Below are 23,733 nucleotides of genomic sequence, written 5' to 3'. Positions count from 1 at the left end.
TAGGTCATATCCAGGAAAATAGAACCTAATGGAATTGTCCCTTGGGATAAATGGTTTTGATTTGCAAAGTATGGTTTGAGAAATACAGCAGCTCTACATTTTATAGAGATGGCCCTCGGCATAAAAAAATAATGTATCTAAGAAAAAATTTAAAGGATTAAATATATACATATTCATGTACTTTAATTTTTGATGCTATATAAATTTAATATTTTTCAGGTGTTATGAATATGTTTGGGAACTATATTCGACTAAAGTCAAATCTGATGTATAAGAATGTGCCACTTAGAAACTTTATAAGAAAGTTTCATTTTCTGATATAAAATACTTATTCTGATGCTTTTGTTTCAACTTTGAAAGTTCAGGGGCAATTAACTTCATTTGGCATAGTTAGAATAAGGTTGTCCTCAGAATAAACAGATTCAGGTTGTGCTGATTATTACCATATTCACAGAATCAGATTAGTTTTCCTAGGATTTTTAAACATATACTCTTTTATAGAAACAAAATCTTATATCCTACTTTCATATAATAGAAAATTTACAAATATATATGTAACATGACTTAAAAATTAACTTGATAAAATAAATTTTACCTCGAAAGGTATATTTCTTGACTTTATCATGTGATATAAATTTAAGGCTTGACTTGGCTTGATTGTGAAGTGTGAGCAGAGTGTAGATCGATTTCGTGTTAAGTTTGTGGGAAAAGAGAAACTAATCTCTCTACAGTGATTTTCTAGCAATTGTCTAAGGTGATCAAGTCACACGATTTTAAAACTTCTTAGACAGAGCCTGGAATAGATTGAAAATGATTAAGAATAAGGTTCCTTGAACATTCAAAATGGGAAATTTCAGCATCATGACAGGAAAATATTGTCTGGTTTCAATTTACAGAAAGAATAAATATAATTTAATGTTCTGCTTTAGAAGATTTTTCACAGAATATAGACAAATATATTAGCACTAATTCCTATAGTGATCATTGATTTGGATGAAGTAGTTAGGATTATTATCTTCATTTTAGAGATGAAGCTGAGCAAAGTATAGGACCTAAGACTTAGATTAATAGCCCCAGATCACACACCTAGCAAATGAAAGAACCTAGATTTGAATGTAGAGCTCTTTGACTGCCAAGTCCCGAATCTTGATCATAGCTTACGACTGATACTATTAAGCAGTGCTATGATGTTTGCTCCCTCTATTAATGCATTAAAACTTAAAATATCCCTGAGAAATTTGCCAAAATCTTCTGAGAATTATTTCCTACAGTTGGAGTAAAATTTCGCCCTTGTTTTAACAATGCAGAAATTATAGCTTATATGTCTTCGATCTGATCAAGCATATTTTCTTTAGCAGTCTCTATACAGAGTTAAATATAAAGATATTCTTCATGCTGCTACAATCAGGTAGCACCTCACACCCACCAGAATGGCCATCATTAAAAAGTAGTCTACAAACAATAAATGCTGGAGAAGGTGTGGAGAAAAGAGAATACTCTTACACTATTGGTCAGAATTTAAACTGATACAACCATGGTGGAGAATTGTGTGGAGGTTTCTTAAAACACTAGAAATAGAATTACCATATGACCCAGCAATCCCACTACTGGTCATATACCCAGGAAGTGAAAGTGAAAGAAAGTGAAGTTGCTCAGTTGTGTCCAACTCTTTGTGACCCCATGGACTATAGCCTACCAGGGTCCTCCGTCCATGGGATTTTCCAGGCAAAAATACTGGAGTGGGTTGCCACTGCCTTCTCCAAGAGATCTTCCCTACCCAGGGATTGAACCTGGGTCTTCTGCATTGTGGGCAGATGCTTTACTGTTTGAGCCACCAGGGAAGTCCACCATATACCCAGAGAATACCATAATTCAAAAGACACTTGCATTCCAATGTTCATTGCAGCACTATTTATAATAGCCAGGACACAGAAGCAACCTGAATGCCTATCAGCAGAGGAATGGATAAAGAACATGAGATACATACATACAATGGAATATTGCTCAGCCATAAAAAGAACAAAATCTGTTCATTTGTAAAGATGTGGGTGGACCTAGAGTCTGTCATAGGGAGAAAGTGTGGCAGAAAGAGAAAAATATATATTGCATATTAATGAGTATATGTGTAATCTAGAAAAATGTTATAAATGATCTTATTTGCAGAACAGAAATAGAGAATAAATGTATGGACACTAACGGGGGAAAGGGGAGCGGGATAAATTGGGAGATTGAGATTGACATATATATACCCTATTGATACTGTGTATAAAAATAGATAACTATGAGAAGCTACTGTATAGCTCAGGGAACCCTACCCAGTGCTCTGTGGTGACCTACATGGGAAGGAAATCCAAAAAAAAAGAGGGAATATACGTACACATAGAGTTGATTCACTTTGCCGTACAGCAGAAACTAATACAACATTGTAAAGCTACTGTACTCCAATAAAAATTAATTTTAAATGGCCGTCAGTAAAAAGTCTACAAATAATAAGTGCAGGAGAGGATGTAGAGAAAAACGAACCCTCTTACAGTCTTAGTGGGAACGTAAATTCATGCAGCTGTTGTGGAGAACAGTGTGGCATTTCCTTAAAAAAACTAAAAAGAGAGTTATATGTGAGCCAGTGATTCCACTGCTGGGCGAAATGTCTGTATATTGAGAGAAGACTAATACAAAAAGCTACATGCATCCACTCCAAAGTGTGGGAGCAGCATTCACACTATAGCCTGCATGAGAATCTTCAGTGATATGAGGTTTTTTGTTTTTGCTTTTAATGTTTAGTGATTAAAAGAGAAGTTTCTTTGAACTTCCTATAGACTTTGTGGCTTTATTTCTCACACTGGCTGATAGTATGTGCTACACAGAATCGGGCTTTGCAACGAAACAAACAATAACAACAAATAAAATAAAGTCCCTCACACTTTTTATTTTTAAAAGGGCTTTTATGCTTTTCGATTCAAGTTTTCCCCAAGTCAAAGGGGCCCTGCTGTTGTAGACAGATAATAGCCAGAGTAAACTCTATTTCCTTCTTTGCTAGCTCTGTGACTTAACCATTGAGCACTCAACCAAAGGGACAGGGGAGACAGGAATTCACCGCTCCCCATGCCTTGGTCAAGCTGTGTCATCCAGCAAGAATTCCTCCAAGCTTGGAGATGCATTCAAGTTTTGTGTGTGTCAGTAGTTTATAGTTTTGTTTTTTTAATTGCTGTGTAGTATTTCATGATATACCAGAGTTTGTTTAACCATTATCCTCTTAAAAGCCTCTGACTTGCTCCCACTGTTTGACTACTGTGAATAAAGCTTCTATGAACATGATATAAAGGTTTTGGGGAGCACATAAATTTTAATCTCTCTGATGCTGAACAGCACAATTTCTGGGTCATATGATAATTACATGTTTTGTTTCATAAGAAACCACCAGACTGTTTCCCAGAGTGGCTGAACATTTTCCATTCACATCAGCAATATATGAGTGATCCAGTTTCTCAGCATCCTTGCCAGCACTTGAGGTTATTACCAAGTTTTATCTTGGGCTTTCGAGGGAGCTCAGTGGTAAGGAAACTGCCTGCTAATGCAGGAGATGCAGAAGACATGGGTTCTATCCCTGGGTTGGGAAGATCTCCTGAAGGAGGAAATGGCAACTCACTCTAGTATTCTTGTCTAAAATATCCCGTGGACAGAGGAGCCTGGCAGGCTACCATCTGTGGGGTCACACAAAGAGAGTCAGACACAGCTCAGCACTCATGCTAAGTTTATTTTAACTGTTTTGATGGGTATTTGGTGATGTCTCATGTTGTGTTTTCAATGTGCATTTTCCTACTAGGTAGGTTAATATATATATTAATAGGTTAATATATATATATAATATATATATATATTATGCTATGCTAAGTCACTTCAGTCGTGTCTGACTCTGTGTGACCCCATAGACGGCAGCCCACCAGGCTCCCCCATCCCTGGGATTCTCCAGGCAAGAACACTGGAGTGGATTGCCATTTCCTTCTCCAATGCATGAAAGTGAAAAGTGAAAGTCAAGTCGCTCAGTTGTGTCCGACTCTTCGAGACTCTATGGACTGCAGCCTACCACGCTCCTCCGCCCATGGGATTTTTGAAGCAAGAGTACTGGAGTGGGGTGCCATTGCCTTCTCCCATATATATATTAGATAACCTAATATAAAGGTTAATCATATTTTCATGTGCTTATTTGCCATCTGTACATTCTCTTCAGTGAAAGGGCTCTTCAGGTCTTTTTTTAAAATTAATTAATTTTAACTGGAGGCTGATTACTTTACAATATTGTGGTGGTTTTTGCCATACATCGACATGAATCAGCCATGGGTGCAGATGTGTCCCCCCATTCTGAACCCCCCTCCGACCTTCCTCCCCACCCCATACCTCTGGGTTGTCCCAGAGCACCGACTTTGAGTGCCCTGCTTCATGCATCGAACTTGCACTGGTCATCAGATTTGCACATACAAATTTCAATCCTGTTCTCTCAAATCATCCCACCCTCACCTTCTCATAGTCTAAAAGTCTGTTCTTTACGTCTGTGTTTCTTTTGCTGCCTTGCATATAGGATCGTTGTTAGTATCTTTCTAAATTCCATATATTCGTGTTAATATACTGTATTGGTGTTTTTCTTTCTGACTTATTTGACCCTGTGTAATAGGCTCCAGTTTCATCCACCTCATCAGAACTGACTCAAATGCATTTCTTTTTGTAGCTGAGTAATATTCCATGGTGTCTCTTTCATCTCTTTTAAAAAGTACTTACGTATCTGGCTGCATCAGGTCTCCGCTGCAGCACACAGGACCTTTGTTGTGTCATGCAGGATCTTTTGTTGCGGTGCACAGGCTCTCCAGTTGTGGCATGTGGGCTCAGTAGCTGTGGCACCTAGGCTTAGCTGCTCTGTGGCCCATGGGATCTTAGTTCCCTGACCAGGGATCAAACCTGCATTCCCTGCATTGCAAAGTAGATTCTTGATCCCTAGGCCACCAGGGAAGTCTCATTTCTTCATTTCTTTTGCCTGTTTTCAAATTGCATTTTTTAAAAACTGTTGTTCCTAGAGAACTTTGTTTACCTAGGTAACAGTCTATTGTTGAATATGTAGCATGCAAATACATTTTCTCACCTTGCAACTTGTCTTTTCATCCTCTGAACAGGATCTTTGCAGAACAAATGTTCTTACTTTTGATGGGACCTGAGTTACCAAGTTTTCCTTTGATGTCCAGTCTAATAACTCTTTGTGTAGCCGTAGATCCCAAAGATTTTATTTTTTCCCCTATAAGTGTATTATTGTTGTGTATTCACCAAGTTGTGTCTGACTCTTTGTGACCCCATGGACTGTAGCCTGCCAGGCTCCTCTGTCCATGGGATTGCCCAGGCAAGAATACTGGAGTGGGTTGACATTTCCTTCTGCAGGGGATCTTCCTAACCCAGGGATCCACCCTGCATCTCCTGCATTGGCAGACAAAGTCTTTACCACTGAGCCACCAGGGAAGCTCAAAAGTTGTATAACTTTATGTTTTACATGGACGTGCATGCTTAATTTTGAGTTAGTTTTTGAGTAATGTGTGATGTTTAGGTTCTTTTTTTTGCCCATGAAAGTCCAATTGTTCGCATCATTTGATGAAAAAGTTATCTTCCTTCCCTTAAATTGCTTTACACCTTTGTAGAAAAATCAATTGGGCATAAATGTTGAATTATCTGTACTGGTCATTGAACCTGTGTGTTTATTCCACTTACTATTATAGCTTTTCAGTGGGCCTTTGTATCAGAACAATTCCTTCTATTCTTATTTAATTTAGCTATCCTACAGCTTATACCTTTCCATGTGAATTTTAGAATAAGCTTGTCTATGAATTTCATTAAGCTGGTTGTTCAACTTTGGGGGAGATCTGACATCTTCACTGTGTTGAATCTTCCAGTTCATAAACTTCCATTTGATTTCTTTCATTAGCATTTTGTAATTTTCAATATACAGATCTTGTGCATATTTTTAAAGTGTAAATCTAAGCATTTCATTAGCTTTCAGAATAAATGGTGCTAAATTTTGATTTGTTTCTACAGGTTAATATATAGAAATCTGACTGATACGTATGTTGGGATGATTTTTTTTAAAGTTGTTCCTAGTTCAAAGACCTCCTGTAGTATTATAACTTTTCATTAGGTAATTCATTCAGCAGATATTTACTTGGAGCCTTCTGTATGCCAAGAACTGTTCTAGGTAATAAGGATAGAACACTAAAAAAAAAAATTTAGAATTCCCTAGTGATCCAGTGGTTAGGACTCTGAGTTTTTACTACCAAGGCCCCAGGTTCAATCCCTAGTTAGGGAAATAAAATCCTACAAGCCATATGGTGAGGCCAAAAGATTAGGTAAAGTTTCTGTACTGTGGGAATTAAATTCTAGTTGAGGAGTAGGAGCAGGGGGCAGGGGGTGCAGAGAGGAAACAAACAAAAAGTATCATGTTGTAGATGGTGATAAGGGTTATTGTGAAAAATAGTACAGATTAAAGATATGGTGACCACATCATTTACCTTCCAAAGTGGGACATCTTTCAGGGTGACAGATGGCACTGACCAAGTGGCGCATAAACAAGAGGTGTACACTTGGATCCTCCCAGCAACCTGGTGTTTATTGACATGTTGCTTAAAGTCATGGAGCATGCTTCTTGAGGTTGGTGATGCTACTGTTGATGCCCACCCCCCCAACCAGTCAAGATCTAACATAAACACACCTGTAGTCACACAAAGTTGAGTTTATTAACTCAGAGCAATGAAGAAGACTGCACATCATAGGAAGCTGGGATGTCTTGGTAAGAGGTTGTTAAGACAAGCCTTATTATAGGGTTTGACCTTGTGTTGTGTGATTTTGGAGAACTTTCAAGGAAGTGAGGTTTTGCTCTTGATTGTTTACTGTTAGAAAGTCAAAGCAATTCTATGATTTGCTTAATAGTCTTAATATGTGAGGTGTAGGGCCCAAAGTGGAGCTACGGCTGAAATTGGTAAAGATGGAGCAGTCACTCATATTAGCAGGAGAAAGGAGAGTGTTTGACAGTGTTCCTCTCTCTCTCTCTTTCTCTCTCTCTCTCTCTCTCTCTCTCTCTCTCTCTCTCTCTCTCGGTCTCTACTCACCACAATTACAGACTGCTTTTGTTTTTGTCTTGATCTATCACATCACAGAATAGCCTTGTCTAATGTTGGTGTTCTGTAAAATTGTTTATAATTCAAGAGAAAAATGCATTTGCCTGGCTGTTATAGCGAGGACAGCTCCAAGCTGATGGTAGATGAGGGCTGCATTTTCTTTCTTACTTTTTTATATAATGTAGTCAGGGCCAGCCCTTCTAACAAGAGGTCACTTGACCCAGCGGATGTGAGAGTCATGGGACGTCTAGGGTCCAGCATTCAGACTGGAGAGCAGCCAGTGCCAAGGCTCTGAAGTGGGCATGTGCTGGGCATGTTTAGGAGCAGAAGGAAGGCCAGCATGTGGCTCAAGTTTCGAGAGGCAAATGTTAGGAAATCATGCAGGGAAGGTAGATGTGGTCCAGATAATGCAGGATCTTGCAGGTAATTGGAAGGGCTTTTAACTCTGGATGAGATAAGAATCCTCTGAATTCTTTTTGTTTTTCAGAGTGTACAAGACCTTCCAAAATCCCCAACTATCCTTTGCCCCTGCAACCATAAGTTCATTTTCTAAGTCTGTGAGTCTCTTTCTGTTTTACAGATAAGTTCATTTGTATCATTTCTTTTTAGATTTCACATACAACGGATGTCATATGATATTTCTCCTCCGTCTGGTGTACTTAGTATGACACTCTCTAGGTTCATCCACGTTGCTGCAAATGGCATTCCTTCATTCTTTTTAACAGCCAGGTAATATTCCATTGTATATGTGTGAAGTGAAGGTTGCTCAGTTGTGTCCAACTCTTTGTGACCCCATGGACTACACAGTCCATGGAATTCTCCAGGCCAGAATACTGGAGCGGGTAGCCTTTCCCTTCTCCAGGGGATCTTCCCAACCCAGCCATCAAACTCAGGTCCCCCACATTGCAGGTGGATTCTTTACCAGCTGAGCCATAATATATGCACCACATTGAATTGATTTGAGTAGAGTTAATCATATAAAAATCATATATTATTTTAAATATATAAAATGAAAATAATATAAATGAAATGAAAAGTAAAGTAAGAAATGAAAAGTGACTTATAAATCCAAATAAAGATGATTAGATGAGACTGCAATACAATTAATATAGGGTAATGACATATAGTGTTTGGGGGAGAAGGGGGTTATTTACAGATGATGATTCTGGAAAAACTTGCTGAGAGATGATACTTCAATAAACTCTTGAATACTACAAAAAGGGTCAGCATTCCAAGGAGAGTATATGAATGTTCTGAAGCGGAAAACTTGGCAGGTTTGAAAAATAGGATAAAAGCAATGACACTTGAGAACCATGAACAAGGGGAGAGTGCTGGGAGGTGAGATGGTGAGCAGTGCCCAGTGTAGTGAGAAGCCACTGAAAGGTTTTAAGAAGAGAAATGTTATAACGTGATAGAGATTTTTAAAAGATCATGCTGACTATAGAACAGAAAATAGACTGAAGGGGTTACAGTGAAAAGCTATTGCTGCGGTCCAGGTGAGTGGTGAGAGCTTAGATCTGGGTCAGATGATAGATTTAGATTCAAGATAAATTTTGGAATTTCAGCTTTTAGGATTTGCTTTTGGGTTCAGTGATTCTTAGTTGAGAATGATTTTCAGCCCTCTCCCCCAGGGGATATTTGAAAATGTCTGGGAACATTTTTGGTTGTGATTGCTGGGGATGTGCTGTTAGCATGGAGAAGTCAACCAGTGCTCAGTTGCTCAGTAGCATGTGACTTCTTATGGCCCCATGGACGGTAACCAGGCTTCTCTCCCCGTGGAATTCTCCAGGCAAGAATACTGGAGTGGGGTGCCATTTCCTACTCCAGGGCATCTTTCCAACCCAGGGATTCAGCCCATGACTCTTGTGTTTCCTGCATTGGTAGGTGGATTCTTTACCACTGGTGCCACCTGCAAAGCCCTGGATGCTGCTAAATATCCTGCTGTGACCAGGACAGCATCCCCACAATATGAATTATTCAACTCCAAATATCGGTGATGCGAAGACTGAGAAACCCTGGATTAGAAGTTGTGGGAGAAGAGTCAATGATGATTTCTATGTTTGGGACATCAGCCATGAATGATGTTCGTTAGTCATTAGTTTTATGATGAGAAAGAAGGGAAGGGGAACAGTTTTGCATTGTGACTATCACATAGAATGAAGTAGCATACTGTGGATGAAGAAATACTCAGGTATTTCACTGAATTTGTGCCAAGGTACTCAATTCCTGTCTTACCTGTCAATGATTGTGTTAAAGTCAGCTGAGTAGATTCAAGAACCCAAACCCAGAGGATTCGAGCTTCTCAAGTTTTCACTTGCAGGGTTTTTTGTATTCTGGGTTGAGCCAGTTAATGATGGCTCAACCATCATTATGCAACTCCCATCTATACAAGAGAGGCAAACCCGTGTAGACACACGAAGCACGAAACTCCTCTCAGGAAGGATGCTCGCTATGTGTCTCCTGAAACTTTCCCGAGATAAGAGTGACAATGACGGATATTTTTCCTAGATACTTTGGGTAATAAGTAGGAAGGTACCAACTGAAAAATGTTTGAGGCCCTGAGATGTATGAGGACATGAGGTTAGATGCTGGAAAATGTGTTAAATGAGCAGTGAATAAATGAATGAACAAACCAGCAGGCAGGGAGAGCAAAAAAGGCCAAGGCAAATTAGTACAGCTTGTGGAGTTTGTTAAATGTACTTTTTTGGGGACAGAAATTTATCTGAAAAAGTGATGTTTCATGCTTGAACTCAATTCACAATCACAACTAGAAAATTCTACTGCTACTGCTACTGCTAAGTCACTTCAGTCGTGTCCGACTGTGTGTGACCCCATAGACGGCAGCCCACCAGGCTCCCCCATCCCTGGGATTCTCCAGGCAAGAACACTGGAGTGGGTTGCCATTTCCTTCTCCAATGCATGAAAGTGAGAAGTGAAAGGGAAGTCGCTCAGTCGTGTCCGACCCTCAGCGACCCCATGGACTGCAGCCTTCCAGGCTTCTCCGTCCACGGGATTTTCCAGGCAGGAGTACTGGAGTGGGGAGCCATTGCCTATTCTAGTGAAGAGAAAATGATAAATGAACACTTTCTTCTTCACTGTGTTTCTAGCTTACAAAGGTAGAAATAAAGTCTTAGATACATATTTGTGAATGAAGCACAGCCCTAGCTGTTGCATTTTGATTTTTTTTTAATTGCTGGTTTTCAAAGCTGTCTTTTCTTAGTCAGTCAGAATGGTCTTCTACCTTATGTAAATGATGGCATAGATACCAGAAAATCTAGAATTTTGAGCTGCAATTATATCTTTGAATTTTTCAATTTCTGTTAGTATTAATTCCCTGATTAAAGAAATCTATGGTGGGGACTTCCCTGACGGTCCAGTGTTTAAGACTTAGCCTTCCATCTCAGGGGGTGTGGGTTTGATCCCTGGTGGACTTCCCTGGTGGCTTAGACAGTAAAGCATCTGTCTACAATGCGGGCTACCCAGGTTCGATCCCTGGGTTGGGAAGATCCCTTGGAGAAGGAAATGGCAATCCACTCCAGGACTATTGCCTGAAAAGTCCCATGGACAGAGGAGCCTGGTAGGCTACAGTCCATGGGGTCGCAAACAGTCGGACACAACTGAGAGACTTCACTTTCACTTTCAGAGGAGCTAATATCCTCCCACAGGCCCGGTGGTCAAAAAACCAAAACATGAAACAGAAGCCATATTGTAACAAATTCAATGAAGACTTTTTAAATGGTCCACATCAAAAAAATCTTTAAAAAATAAAAGAACTCTACAGTTGCTGAGATTTCATTTAATTCAGAATCGTCAATGTCGCTTTCCTTGATGCGAGGGAATTGGATAGTTAGGAGACTGTTAAAGGGAGTTTTGAGTCTTTCTCCTCCAAGTCGGAAAGGCTTATAAACAGCTCCTTATTTTTAGCTCTGACTGCTAAAGCCCCCAGGTCACTTTGAAAAACTTGAGGGGTCTCAAAGACTGCTTTGTTTTCGGCACCATCCTTCCACCAGGAAACTGTAATTCATCATGAGTAAAAAATGAGCTGTAGTCTCTTCAGTATAACTTAGCTTCCCCAGGCATGCACCAAATACCCATAGGAGTTGGTTGGTTCTCCTTGCAGGGGCCAAGAAGGCACCAACTGTGAGTTATGCATGAGGAAAAGTCTGCAAACTTTGTGTCAAGGTCACTAGCAAGGTCTTTCTATAAATAGCAAGTGATAATGCAAACCATAAAGATATACAAAGACAAGGAAACTATTGCTTGACTGGGGACATTTTCTTGGCTTTTCCTATACAAACCAGTCAAGGCTTGTTCAAAAAGATGATTCTCAGTGCACATATATTGATACTGTAAACCATTTTTCATTTTTTTCTTGTGTGTTCTTTCCACTAGGTTTGTTTTTACTTGTTGTTACCAAATACTATTTGTTCATGAAACTGTATTTGAAAGCACTAATTTGACTGTTGAGCACAGGATTCAAGTGTAAGATCCCTATTTTAAATAGTGAACGTAGAATTGAAATTTCATGATCATTGGACTGAATGAACTGCTTATCTCAGCATATTACAGGAATGTCATAATTTATCATTAAATCTAAAATACATCAGAATCCTGTAAGTTTGACCTTGAATGATTAGTTTATAATATAAGAAGTGTCTATGACACTCTGTCTTTCAAAGAACATTGCCATTATTCCTCAGTGAGTGAATGTGTACTAAGTCGCCTTAGTCATGTCTGACTCTGTGTCACCCTGTGGACTATAGCACGCCAGGCTCTTCGTTCATGGAATTCTCCAGGCAAGAATACTGGAATGGGTTGCCATGTCCTTCTCCAGGGAGTCTTCCCTACCCAGGGATCAAACCAGAGTCTCTTACATTTCCTGCATTGGCAGGCAGTTTCTTTGCCACTAGCAGAGCCTGGGAAGCCCATTCCTGAGTAAACTTCAATAGAGACTTTTTAAATGGTTCACATCAGAAAAATCTTTTTTTTTTAAATGTTCTGCAAATAGTAACTAGAAGAGCATGTCCCTTTTCTTTGCTGCTCCACCTAAGCTTCTGAGAATATGCCTGTAACTATGGAGGCAGTTCTTTAGGAATGCTTTCCTGTAACTTGAAAATCAACGCCCAGTGCAACATCCATTTGTTAGTCCTTTTTCATGGCTTGGGGAAGGATACATGTCCTATTCTGTCTGAAAGATATTCCATGCACATAGTGAGAATCTCTAATCCCACAAAGTTATTGGAAAATATAAAACACTTCTCTGAAGGTGGTATAAATATACCCAGATACTGATAAATCTTTTGCTCTGCTGTTTACTCAGGAATGGGCTTCCCAGGCCATGCTAGTGGCAAAGAACCTGCTCGCTAATGCAGGAGAAGTAAGAGACGCAGGTTCCATCCCTGGGTCAGGGAGATCCCCTGGAGGAGAGCATGGCAACTCACTCCAGTATTCTTGCTTAGAGAATCCCATGGACAGAGGGGCCTGGCAGGCTACAGGCATAGGGTTGCAGAGTCGGACATGACTGAAGCGACTTGGCACGCATGCATGCACAGCATCCACACTATGTTTGTAAGACAGGATGTGCCTTAAACCAGGGGTCCCCAACCCCTGGGCCACGGACCAGTACCATGGTTAGGAGCCAGCCGCACAGCAGGATGTGAGTGATGGGCACACAAGCAAAGCTTCTTCGTCTATATTTACAGTTGTTCCCCATTGCTCGCATTACCGCCTGAGCACTGCCTGCTATCAGGTCAGCAGTAGCGTTAGATTCTAGTAGGAGTGTGAACCCTATTGTGCTGCAATCATCCCAAAGCCATCCTCCAGCCCTCCCAGTCCATGGAAAAACTGTCTTCCATGAAACTAACTGGTCTTTGGTGCCAAAAAGGTTGGGGTCTGCTGCCTTAAACACTCAGGCTATGGAGACAGCAGAATCAGATCTAGCTCCCAGGAAACTTACTATCCTGGAGACTCAGCAGTAGAATAGGAATTATTTAATAGCTATCTAAAATGTTTGTTGGAAGAGCTAAATGTAAACAATTCATCACTTGTTTAGCTCAGAGTGGGTGATAAAGTTTCTTACTTGTCTATATTACTCCTTTTTGGATTTCCGAAAAATCCAAACCTGCTCATTTCCTAACCTGTTCTTAGCCAGCTCTCTGCAGTATGCAGTTGGATTACCCAAAAGTCAGGTTAAGTCTGCGCTTGGGGTAATAGCAAACCAGAGGTACAAATATACTTTTGGAGTGAATTTTAGCTTTTATATTTAAGCAGAGAACAATTATAGGATAATCACAACTCTTTTCATTCTTGCCCTTATTTTTTGGACCAATATTATTCTTGTTTTGAATTATACATAGTGAGTTATGTAGAGACTTGTAGGTGTAGGAATGTAGGTGTAAGTATAGGAAAAATGATCTTTTAAGTGCTTAGAAGCCTGGTTGAGTATATGACAAAGGTCCCACATGTACAGAGGGCTGGGCTAGATGTCAGGGCAGAAAGAATAGTTTCCACAAATGGCCTGACTCTGGATGTGAGCGTCAAGGCAGGACCTACCAGGTGACAATGAAAAAGGACGGTTTCTGCCTCTGTCTGTATTTCTATGTTAGGAGCAGTGTTTCTGTGGAATAGAAGCTACATTGACCTGCTTTTAAGCCTTAGCTCTGCTCCTGAAGTTCTCTCAGTTCTAATAGTCCATAACTTCTAATTTCTATTTGTAATGATAAAGCAAATTTCAGATCAGGAATAGCCAGATAAGACAGAGGGACGAGGCAGGGTAGTCTGACTAGAGTAGAAGAAGGCAACGGAAGAAGAGAAGAAGAAGGAAAGACAGGCCAGGAGGAGGTCAGGGGAAGCCAGAATGAAGGGGAGAAAGAAGAAAGGAGAGAGAGATGGGAAAGAGAAGACAAGGAATATGAAGGAAGGAGAGAGGAGTCACAGGCCTGAGCGCTTAGGCAGACAAACTTGTTTCCACACTCAGCTCTGCCTCTTCCTGGCTGGGTGACCTAGCCTTGGGTAAGCTGCTTTGTCTAGTCAAGCCCAGGGTACCTTTCAAGGGGTCTATCACATCTCCCCCAGGGAAGTTTCAGTAAGTAATACAGACTGTCAGTGTGTGCTGGTTTAATGCTCCGTAAATAACGGCAGCAATGATGGTGGCGCTGATGGTGATGATTATGATACGATCATGATGGTGAAGGGCAAAGCTAACAAATTTTCGGAAGTAAGAAAAAGAGAGGGAGAAGAAACCTGGAGAATAGGAAAGTATATTAGGAATAAAAAGGGAAAAAGCAAACATGAAAGCGGTTCATTTTTTGAATGCCATGTAGATTCGGTTGAGGCTTCGCCCCAACCCTCTTCAAGGAATAGCATCTCTTTTTCTTGCCCGTGATGGGAGCCATGCCCCTCCACTAGATAGATACAGGTCATTTACCTATTCACCGTCTGCCAGAGGCACTCAGTCCTCACATCTGTGATATTTACCACCTCCTTGCCCTTCTAGGAGGGACAGAATTGTGTCTTACGAGCTGCAATTTAACTGAACTAAAGATGAATCCAGGACTATAAGTTATGCAGATTGGGGATGGATATATGCTCATTCTAACTCTATATATCTTTTCAAAACATGCCAAAAGCAAAGAAATTATTCTTGATTCCTCTTTCTATCATTCATCAAAAAATCCTGCTCATTTTACCTCCAAAACGTGTACTAAATGCATCCACTTTCTTTATACTACTATCTCTCTAGCCTGAGCCTTCGTTGGCAGTCGCCAGGTATTCTAAGACAAGCTTTGCTTCCACTTTTGCTTCCCACAGTCTTTCCCCAAAGGTAAAATTATTCCCCTATCAAAAGCATCCTATGGGATGGCCTCCCTTTGCACTTGAATAAAATCCAAACCTTTTCTCTTTGTTTACAAAGCCCTGCATAATCACTTTCATGACCTTTCCAATTTCTATTCTACTTTTCTCTTTGCCTTTTACCCTCAGGCCAGACTGAAGACATTTCTCTCTATTTCTTGAACTGGCCAAGTTTTGATGTTTCCCTTTAGGGCTTTTCAAATGGCTCTGTCTTTTCTTTCTTATCTTCATATGCCAGATTCCTTCTTGTCATTCTGATTTTAGCTTAAAAGTCACTGTCTGAGCAGCTTTAGATTGCTACTCCATGCAAAAGTCACCCAGTCTCTTGGGGCATAGTAAACAACTTTATTTCTTCACACCAGCTCTTCTCACTTCTGTTTCTCTCATGTATGTATCTGGGCATATGTATGTATGTGTGTATATGTGTATGACTCCTTGCCCGAGAATTTCAGCACTAAGAGTACAGAGGTCACGCCTGTCTTGCTTACAGAATGTTTCCTGGTGCCAAGAGTTATGGCTAGTATATAATAGGAACTCAGTACGTAATCTGTTAAATTAATGATTCAGACTCTGAATACAGAATCCTTGCCAGTATTTGAAATTCTTTATAGGTAATCAGCATTCCAATAAAGCTGTTAATCCAGAAAGCTTTTCCATCCTTCTTCTAACTTGATAAGTTAATAATGAGTAAAATTTGCTAATTCAGTAGTGATACAAATAGTAAGAAATGCTCCTTAGAAGAAAGTTCAGATGCTTTTACTTTATTTTTTACTTTCAACATACAAACAACTCAAGGCATCCATCTGCCTTGAGGTGAAGTGGGATTAAGACTGTTAAGGAAAGAAAAAAGAATTATTTATTTTATGACTTTCAATACAGACTCTTGCAGCAAATCAGTGGCTTTAAAAGCCAGAGGCTGTTGAAAGAAAAAGAATTTTCTAAATCTCTATAGCTCCCATTTAACAGTCTAAAATGCCAGGCCTGGCCAAACTAGATCAGATAATTTTACATACAGGCAATCTGTGATAGAGAAAAGATGAAGTAAAAGAAAAATCTGTCTAATCGAACCCTGGAGAAGGGGAAGAAAGATAAAAAGAAAATATGGGTAAAAAGTCAGAAACATACCCTCTTGGTCTGAACCATGAGGATATAGGAGTGTGGGTTGTTGACATTCTTAGGCCTTGCTTCTCTGCTGTGACATGGTCCTCATGCATGGAGGGGCTGAGGCAACACAGAGGGGTGGGCCTGGGGCCCAACACAGTTGACAGGACAAACCAGCCTGGTCAGTGTGCCTGGGGACTCTGCAGTCTTGAAGCTTATATAGATGGCAGTGTACGGCCCAGCTTCAGTTTCCCTGAAGCACGGGTTCCAAGGTGAGAGCCAGCAGACCCAGCCTAGGAACTGTAGACTTGGCCAAGACTCAGAGAGTCTGCAGGGCCAGCCAGCCAGAGCTGAGGTGAGGCTGAGTCAGCAGGCAGGGCCTGGACCCCAACCCACAGGCAGAATAGAGACGCTTGGTGTATTGACTCCAGAAGTCACGTGTTGATATTAGCAGAATGCTCTGGAAGAGACTGGCCTGATGACACTTCAGGGGGTCAACTAACTCGCAACAAAGGAGGGACATGCCCTCCTCTGTGGATTCCTTCCTCCCAGTACCAAGAGACGAAGTAAATGTTGTCCTGATCCCTAGACCCCATCTCTGAAAGAAGCAAGGAGAAGGTGTGACTGATGACAGAGCAAATATTCCCAAAGGACAGGTTATATAATACCCAGCTGTCTGGTATAAATTAATGGCTCAGACAGACATCTTTTGTCTTTGGCTGCATCAGATCTAGGTGTGGATTTCTGTTGTGGCCCATGGTCTCCCCTCTCGTTGAGGTGCTGCATGCTCAGTAGTTGTGGCTCCTGTGACTTAGTACACAGACTTAGTAGTTGTGGTTTGTGGGCATGTGGGATCTTAGTTCCCTGACCAGGGAGCAGAACCCACATCCCCTGTTAGAAGGTAGATTCTTAACCACTGGACCACCAAGGATGTGCCTCAAATGGACTTTTGAACTGACTTGAACTCAGTTCATCCCTCCCTCCCTCCCTCACTTTCTCCCCTTTTCTTATGCCATAGAGCAGGTAAGGGATTTGGGGAAGATCAGAGCAGTTTCAGACAAAATTATGAATCTACATTTTCTCGACATACCTATCATGTGAGTTGCTTTAGTAACTCATTTTACCATATTGAATGGAAACTCATTCTTCATTCTGATTCCTTAAATATTTACTGAATATGAATTATCTTCTCAAACTGAGACTAATAATGTCAACACCGAATATGATTTCTTAAGTGTATCACTTTTTGTGTGGATATAAAAACATGAAGGAATACATTTCGGAAGACATTTGTCTATTTAAGCCAAATAATAAGTTTAAGAATATATGACTGTACAGCTAGAAGATTATATATATTGTTGTTGTTCAGTCACCAAGTCATATCCGACTCTTTGCGACCTCATGGTCTGCAGCATACCAGCCTTCCCTGTCCCTCATCATCTCCTGAAGTTTGTCCACGTTCATGTCCGTTGCGTTGGTATATATGCATATATAAAATATTTTCAAAATTCTCAATAAATCTTCTAATTACAGAAGACATGAATGTTAGGAAAATTTGTTATATATATTTAACCATATATAATAGAAATAGATCGAGCACAAAATTGGTAGCATGTTATACATTCTGTTTTTACCACCTTTTTAAAAATTGATATGATAGTAGCTGGTTTATATATCATGCTATGTACCATGTTCAACTTCTAAACTCTTTAAATATTCATTTAACCAGATTGAGAATATTTTCCCATGCCATTAAAATATCTTCAAAAAACAGTTTTTAATTTGTGTGTAATGTTCAATAATGCCTATGTATCATGATTTATTAAACCATAGCTCTAATGATGGATGATAAACATTTCTTCTATAGAAATAATTCTGCTTATAGATAAAACTTTGTGTATATCTCCCAATCATAGCTTGCATGAGAGTGAGGTTTATTATTGATGGGTTTGCCTATTATCAGCTATTGTCACCTTCAAACAATATGGTCTTTGCTTATTCTCAAAATGCTTTGAAGCATCTGCTTTAAGCATCCACGTAAAATGAATGAGGTTTGACATACTTTAAATTTTGAAATTAGTTACAAATATGAATCTCTCGAGTATTTATATAGTTCATTTTCCAAATTAAGTTTCAATGCCCCTTTTAAAAGAAAAAACCTCCAAAGAACAAGTTTTAAATTGTATTATTGATTATTTTTAAGTGTCTGTTGATTTAAAAATTTATGATAGCTTGTCAAATATGCAAATAGTCTGTGGATTAAAACTTCATTAATTCACTGGTGCAAACTCTTGAGGCCTTCCATAAATATCTTAAGAATTACTTTGCGTACCTGAGAGGATTTAAGAGAGAAGTGAATTCCTTTAAAACTATTCCAGATGTATTGTTTTTCTCTAATAAAAAATAGTTGTCCTTATAGTTAATTTAAGTAATTAACAGTGGCTCAGCCTGTTTCTTTGGAAACATGTTATTTAGGAAATAGTCAAGGGATAGTTGGGATAAAGAAGGATTTGTTAGCATTTGTTTTATTTTTAAAAGAAAATAATCTTAAAGTTATAGAAGCTTTAATTAAACAGACTTTAAATTCTAAAAATTATTTATAAATTATTAGGCAGTTTAAAGTAATTTTATAGTGTAATAATAGATACTAACAATCCTCAATGCAATATTATGATTTTAACAGTAACATTCTTCCTTTCAGCTCTAGTCAATACATGGCATTCATTAAATTCTACACAAGTCTCTGACAGAGTTAACTGTCTAAGCCTGTTCAAAAGGCCAAAATTTCTCTCAGGGAATCAAAACATTATGCTGGAAACCAAGGACACAGATAAGAGAGTGGACTTAATTTAAAGAAAAGAGATGAATCCTGCTCAATAAACACTCTCTACTTTGGTTTTAATAGCTATAACTTTTTTTTTTTTTTTAAGCACCACTTCAGATCAGTTTAAACCCTTGAGATCCAAACAAGACTCGCGGTCAGCTCATAAGCCAAACTCACTGAATTTTGTGTCTAGTACCTTAGCAATTCTACAACATCCGGTATTTTACACGTAGGTGGAACATAGTGGGAAAATAAATATATCAAGCTTCCAAAAGGCCAACTCTTAGAAGGAAGGTAAGACAAACATAGAATCTACAAGCCCAAAATGCAAAGTAAAATCTTTAAGCTGGTACTCATGATCCTTAGATGTGGAGTGGACTGAAGTTTAGTTCAACACTATTAATTAAACAGTGTAGCAACTGTGCAAATAAAATCACGGAAGATTAAGACCTGCTTTGAAAATCTTTTAATATGTTTAAAAGTAAAACTGCTGATCCCAAACTCATTTTATATACTCTTCAAACATTTATTAAAACTTCTACTACATGTTGGCCCCTGGTCTGAAATTTGTGGATCTAGAAAGTGAAAGATATACGCTCTGATTTCAAAGGAGAATGAACGCACCAGAAAATGAAAGAACGTAATACAGTGAAATGGGAATTGTGAAAGAATCAACTTGGTGCTGGAAGGAAGAGTCCAGAAAGTTTCCTGTGAGAGAAGAGAAGAGGGAGACGGTAATGCTCAGTCTTGGAAGGTGTTCTGAAGGATGAATGGAAGTTAGCCAGATGGATCTGGGTCAAGGAGCAAGGGGATCTTATGCAAAGAGATGTCAGCTTGGGAGAGCTTTCGGGGAACATAGCAGTAAAAGGCTGGGAACTAGAGTCATAATATGTGGAAGCAAGATAGAGCGTGAACCTGAAGAAACATGCAAAGGAAGAGCCTCTGTAACCTGCCAGTAGCTGGAATTTTATTTTGAAGGCTGTGAGAAGCCACTGGAAGGTTTATAGCAAGGTTGGATTCTGACCAGGGGGAGGGAAAAGGTTAGAAAGAGATATGGCAGAGGCAAGGACACCAACTTAGAGCCTACAGCAGGAATCCAGGTGCAATATGATAAGGTCACACTTCCCTGTCCGCATCTCCATGCATACGCATATTTTGAACTTTCTACTCTGTGTGTTGTAAGCATTTGAAAGATGCTTTTCCTGCCTCTTCGGAGAGTAACTGTGCTAATGATGATAACGAATATCTGTGTGTCAGACACTTCCATACCCTTTACAGTTCACAAATGACAGAATCCTCAGAACCGCCCTGTGAGGAAAGTACTATCATTATCTCCATTTTATAGGGGAAGAAAAGGAACAAGGCAGTCACAAATGGGTGGCAGAAACTTGCTTGAGTCTGTTTTTGACCAATTTGCTCTTATTACTGTCTTCAGTAACATCATTCTTTGGATAATTTCTTTCCTTTGTTTTGATTACTTTCCTTAGTTTGATTTTGTTTTGGCTTAGTGAGTTTTCAGTCACCCATGCCCACCCACTTTTCAGTTTCTGCACCTAGACTTGATCCTGGTAGGACCCTGGGTTGACCTCTCAGCTGAGGTCACCCACCTCCAGGTAAGACTTTGCACTATAAACCGTGAGATGGAGAAGAAAGGGTGTAAGGTACTCACAGGCTAGAATTTGGGGGATTTGTTGACTAAATGCACATATTGGGTTAGGAAGCAAACAGGTACAAGGGTGTTAGACCACAATTATTGGTTGTCAATATTCAGTGTTTACATTATTAATATTTAAAAATATTATTCACTGTGACCCACATAGTGAAATGTGACTGTATTTCCTTTTTAGTATTACTTGTCTTTTCTCTGAAATTAATAATCGCCTTAGGGCTTCCCTGGTGGCTCAGAGGTTAAAGCGTCTGCCTCCAATAAGAGAGACCCAGGTTCGATCCCTGGGTCAGGAAGATCCCTTGGAGAAGGAAATGGCAATCCACTCCAGTATTCTTGCCTGGAGAATCCCATGGACGGAGAAGCCTAGTAGGTTACAGTCCATGGGGTCGCAAAGAGTTGGACACGACTAAGCGACTTCACCTTCACCTTATTTTTTTAATTTGCTGTTTCCCATGTTCGTATCATTATATTGTTCCTCAAGTCTCTGACAGAAATAGAAATCTTTTCTCACTGTATCACCCATGAGGAAATCTGTCAAGTTCATTTTTTACTTGCAGACATCTCTCCAGCCTTCCTTATATCCTCTTTTAATCAGACAATTTGCTCCTTAAGGCTGTCTGATCTCTGAAGTCCTGGACTTTCCTTTACCATCTTTCTGTGAGTTGCTTTTGCCTCATTTCTATATCCTGTATTGCATGTCTTCCAATTTCTTATTCTGTCTCTTGGCTTTGTTGGAGCATGTGTGCTAAGTTGCTTCAGTTGTGTCCGACTCTTTCCAACCCTATGACTGTAGCCCACTAGGCTCCTCTGCCCATGGAATTCTCCAGGCAAGAATGCTGGCGTGGTTTGCCATGCCCTCCTCCAGGGGAATCTTCCTGATCTGGGGACTGAACCCTCATCTCTTATGTCTCCTGCATTGGTAGGTGGATTCTTTACCGCTATATTATCCCACAATTGCTGAGAAAGAGCTCACGAAAAACTGGGCAGAATCCACATTATGCCCCACATAGATAGACATAGATAGTTAATGATAGACATGCATTCTGATTGATGTTGGTCTTCTGTCCTGATCGTTTTTGAATGTTTTAAATTTCTTGTCAACATATAAGGTAAATATTTTGAGAATTTGCATGTCTGAAAATAACTGTATTCTAAGAGATAAGCAAGTATTGTATATTAATACACATATATGGAATATAGAAAAATGGTACTGATGAACCTAGTAGAGACCAGACTTGTGGACCCAGCAGGGGAAGGTGAGAGTGGGACACACTGAGAAAGTCTTGACATATATATACACTATCATGTGGAAAATAGATAGTAATGGGAAGTTGCTAAATAACACAAGGAGCCCAGCCTGGCCCTCTGTGATGACATAGAGAGATGGGGTGGGGAGGAATGGGGAGGCTCAGGAGGGAAGGGGCACATATAATATATATATATATGTGGCTAATTATGGGCTTCCCTGGTGGCTCAGAGGTTAAAGCATCTGCCTGCAATGTGGGAGACCTGGGTTTGATCCCTAGGTCAGGAAGATACCCTGGAGAAGGAAATGGCAACCCACTCCAGTATTCTTGCCTGGAGAATCCCATGGATGGAGGAGCCTGGTAGACTACAATCCACGGGGTTGCAAAGAGTCGGACACGACTGAGCAACTTCACTTTGTCTAATTATGACCAACTATGTATATGTACATATATATATACATATATATATATAATTATGACCAATTTGCAATTCATGGCAGGAACCAGCACAAAATTATAAAGCAATTTTCCATCAATTGAAAAAAAAAAGTAAAAATAATAAACTCATAGGATTAGTTTAGTAGGTATACAGTTCTCAGTTAGACATCATTTTTACTCTGAAATTGCAGTTTTTACTAAATTTTCTTCAAATTCTGGTGTTAGGGTTTATATGTCCAAGCGAAGTGAGAGTCACTCAGTCATGTCTGACTCTTTGTGACCCCATGGACTGTACAGTCCGTGTAATTCTCTAGGCCTGAATACTGGAGTGGGTAGCCTTTCCCTTCTCTAGGAGATCTTCTAAACCCAGGTCTTCTGCATTGCAGGCAGATTCTTTACCAGCAGAGCCATCAAAAGCTTACTTATACATTCAAAATCATTCTAAATTCTGCTTTGTAGTAAGTGACCTATTTCTTCTCTTTCGAAGTGTTATGGATCTTTTTTTTAATCTCCATTGCTCTGGGAATTTCTACTTTTTTTCATTTATTAAGATGTATGTTCCATGAGGTATTTCAGTATGATGACTTTTGGTCTTCATTTCTGGAAATTTTTCTATTATTTCCCTGACAATTTTCTCTGCTAAAGTCTCTTTTTCCAGAACTACTACTATTTTAACACTAGAACCTCCAAACTAATACTCCATCTTATATTTCCTCTTTTCTATTCTCTGTGATTTCTGTTAATTTCCAAGGAGTACCCTCAGATGTATCTGCTCAAACTTCTCTGCAATTTTTTATTAGGGCTACCCAAATTTTGATTTCCAAGAGTTTCTTTTTGTTTTCTGATCACTTCTTTTTTATAACCTCCTGTTCCTTTTTGGATGGTCTTTTTTTGATCAATAATTAATTTTATTGAATTTTCACTAAAAATATAGGTTTATCTATTTTACTAACATATAAACAACAAATAAAATTTGTATTTATGTAAAAAGCACAGTATGATGATTTTGTATAAGTATGTATTGGAAATGATTACCATAATCAAGCTAATCATTACATCCGTCATCTCACCTAGTTACTTCTCTTAGCTCTAAGAATAAAACTTATAGTTTCTGTGAAATTATCTTTTGGTCTCTGGATTGTCTCTGTGTGCTGAGATTTTTTTTTTTTAAGTTGTTTTGCTCTTTTTTGCATTAAAGGATTTCCTCTTACGTTCAGTGATCCCTGGTGGTCCATTTGTGTTTATGAGACTAACATCAATGTGTGTGTGTGGTGGGAAGTGCCTGTGGAGTGGTGAGTTTCTGAGTAGTGACTTTAATACAGGGATCAGGCAGACAGTGAGCTCCAGACCTTTCTTCTTGGGCCTGTCAACTTCTCCATAGAGGAATTACCTAATCCTTGGCCTGGGGAACTGACTTAAGCCTGCTGTCAGCATTCTGGGAGCCAAGTGAGGGAAGGG

At 39.5% G+C, this 23,733-nt stretch overlaps 1 protein-coding gene across 1 annotated transcript in view; it reads left to right on the top strand.

Annotated features, from left to right (window-relative positions):
- Positions 1–23,733, top strand: part of KCNK2 (potassium two pore domain channel subfamily K member 2) — a 233,126-nt gene that overhangs the window by 50,402 nt on the left and 158,991 nt on the right. The window lies entirely within an intron of this gene.

This window comes from Ovis canadensis, chromosome 12 (assembly GCF_042477335.2).
Source record: "Ovis canadensis isolate MfBH-ARS-UI-01 breed Bighorn chromosome 12, ARS-UI_OviCan_v2, whole genome shotgun sequence".
NCBI lineage: Eukaryota > Metazoa > Chordata > Mammalia > Artiodactyla > Bovidae > Ovis > Ovis canadensis.
Note: the sequence above shows the minus strand (reverse complement) of the source record. Positions and strands in the feature narration are given on the sequence as shown.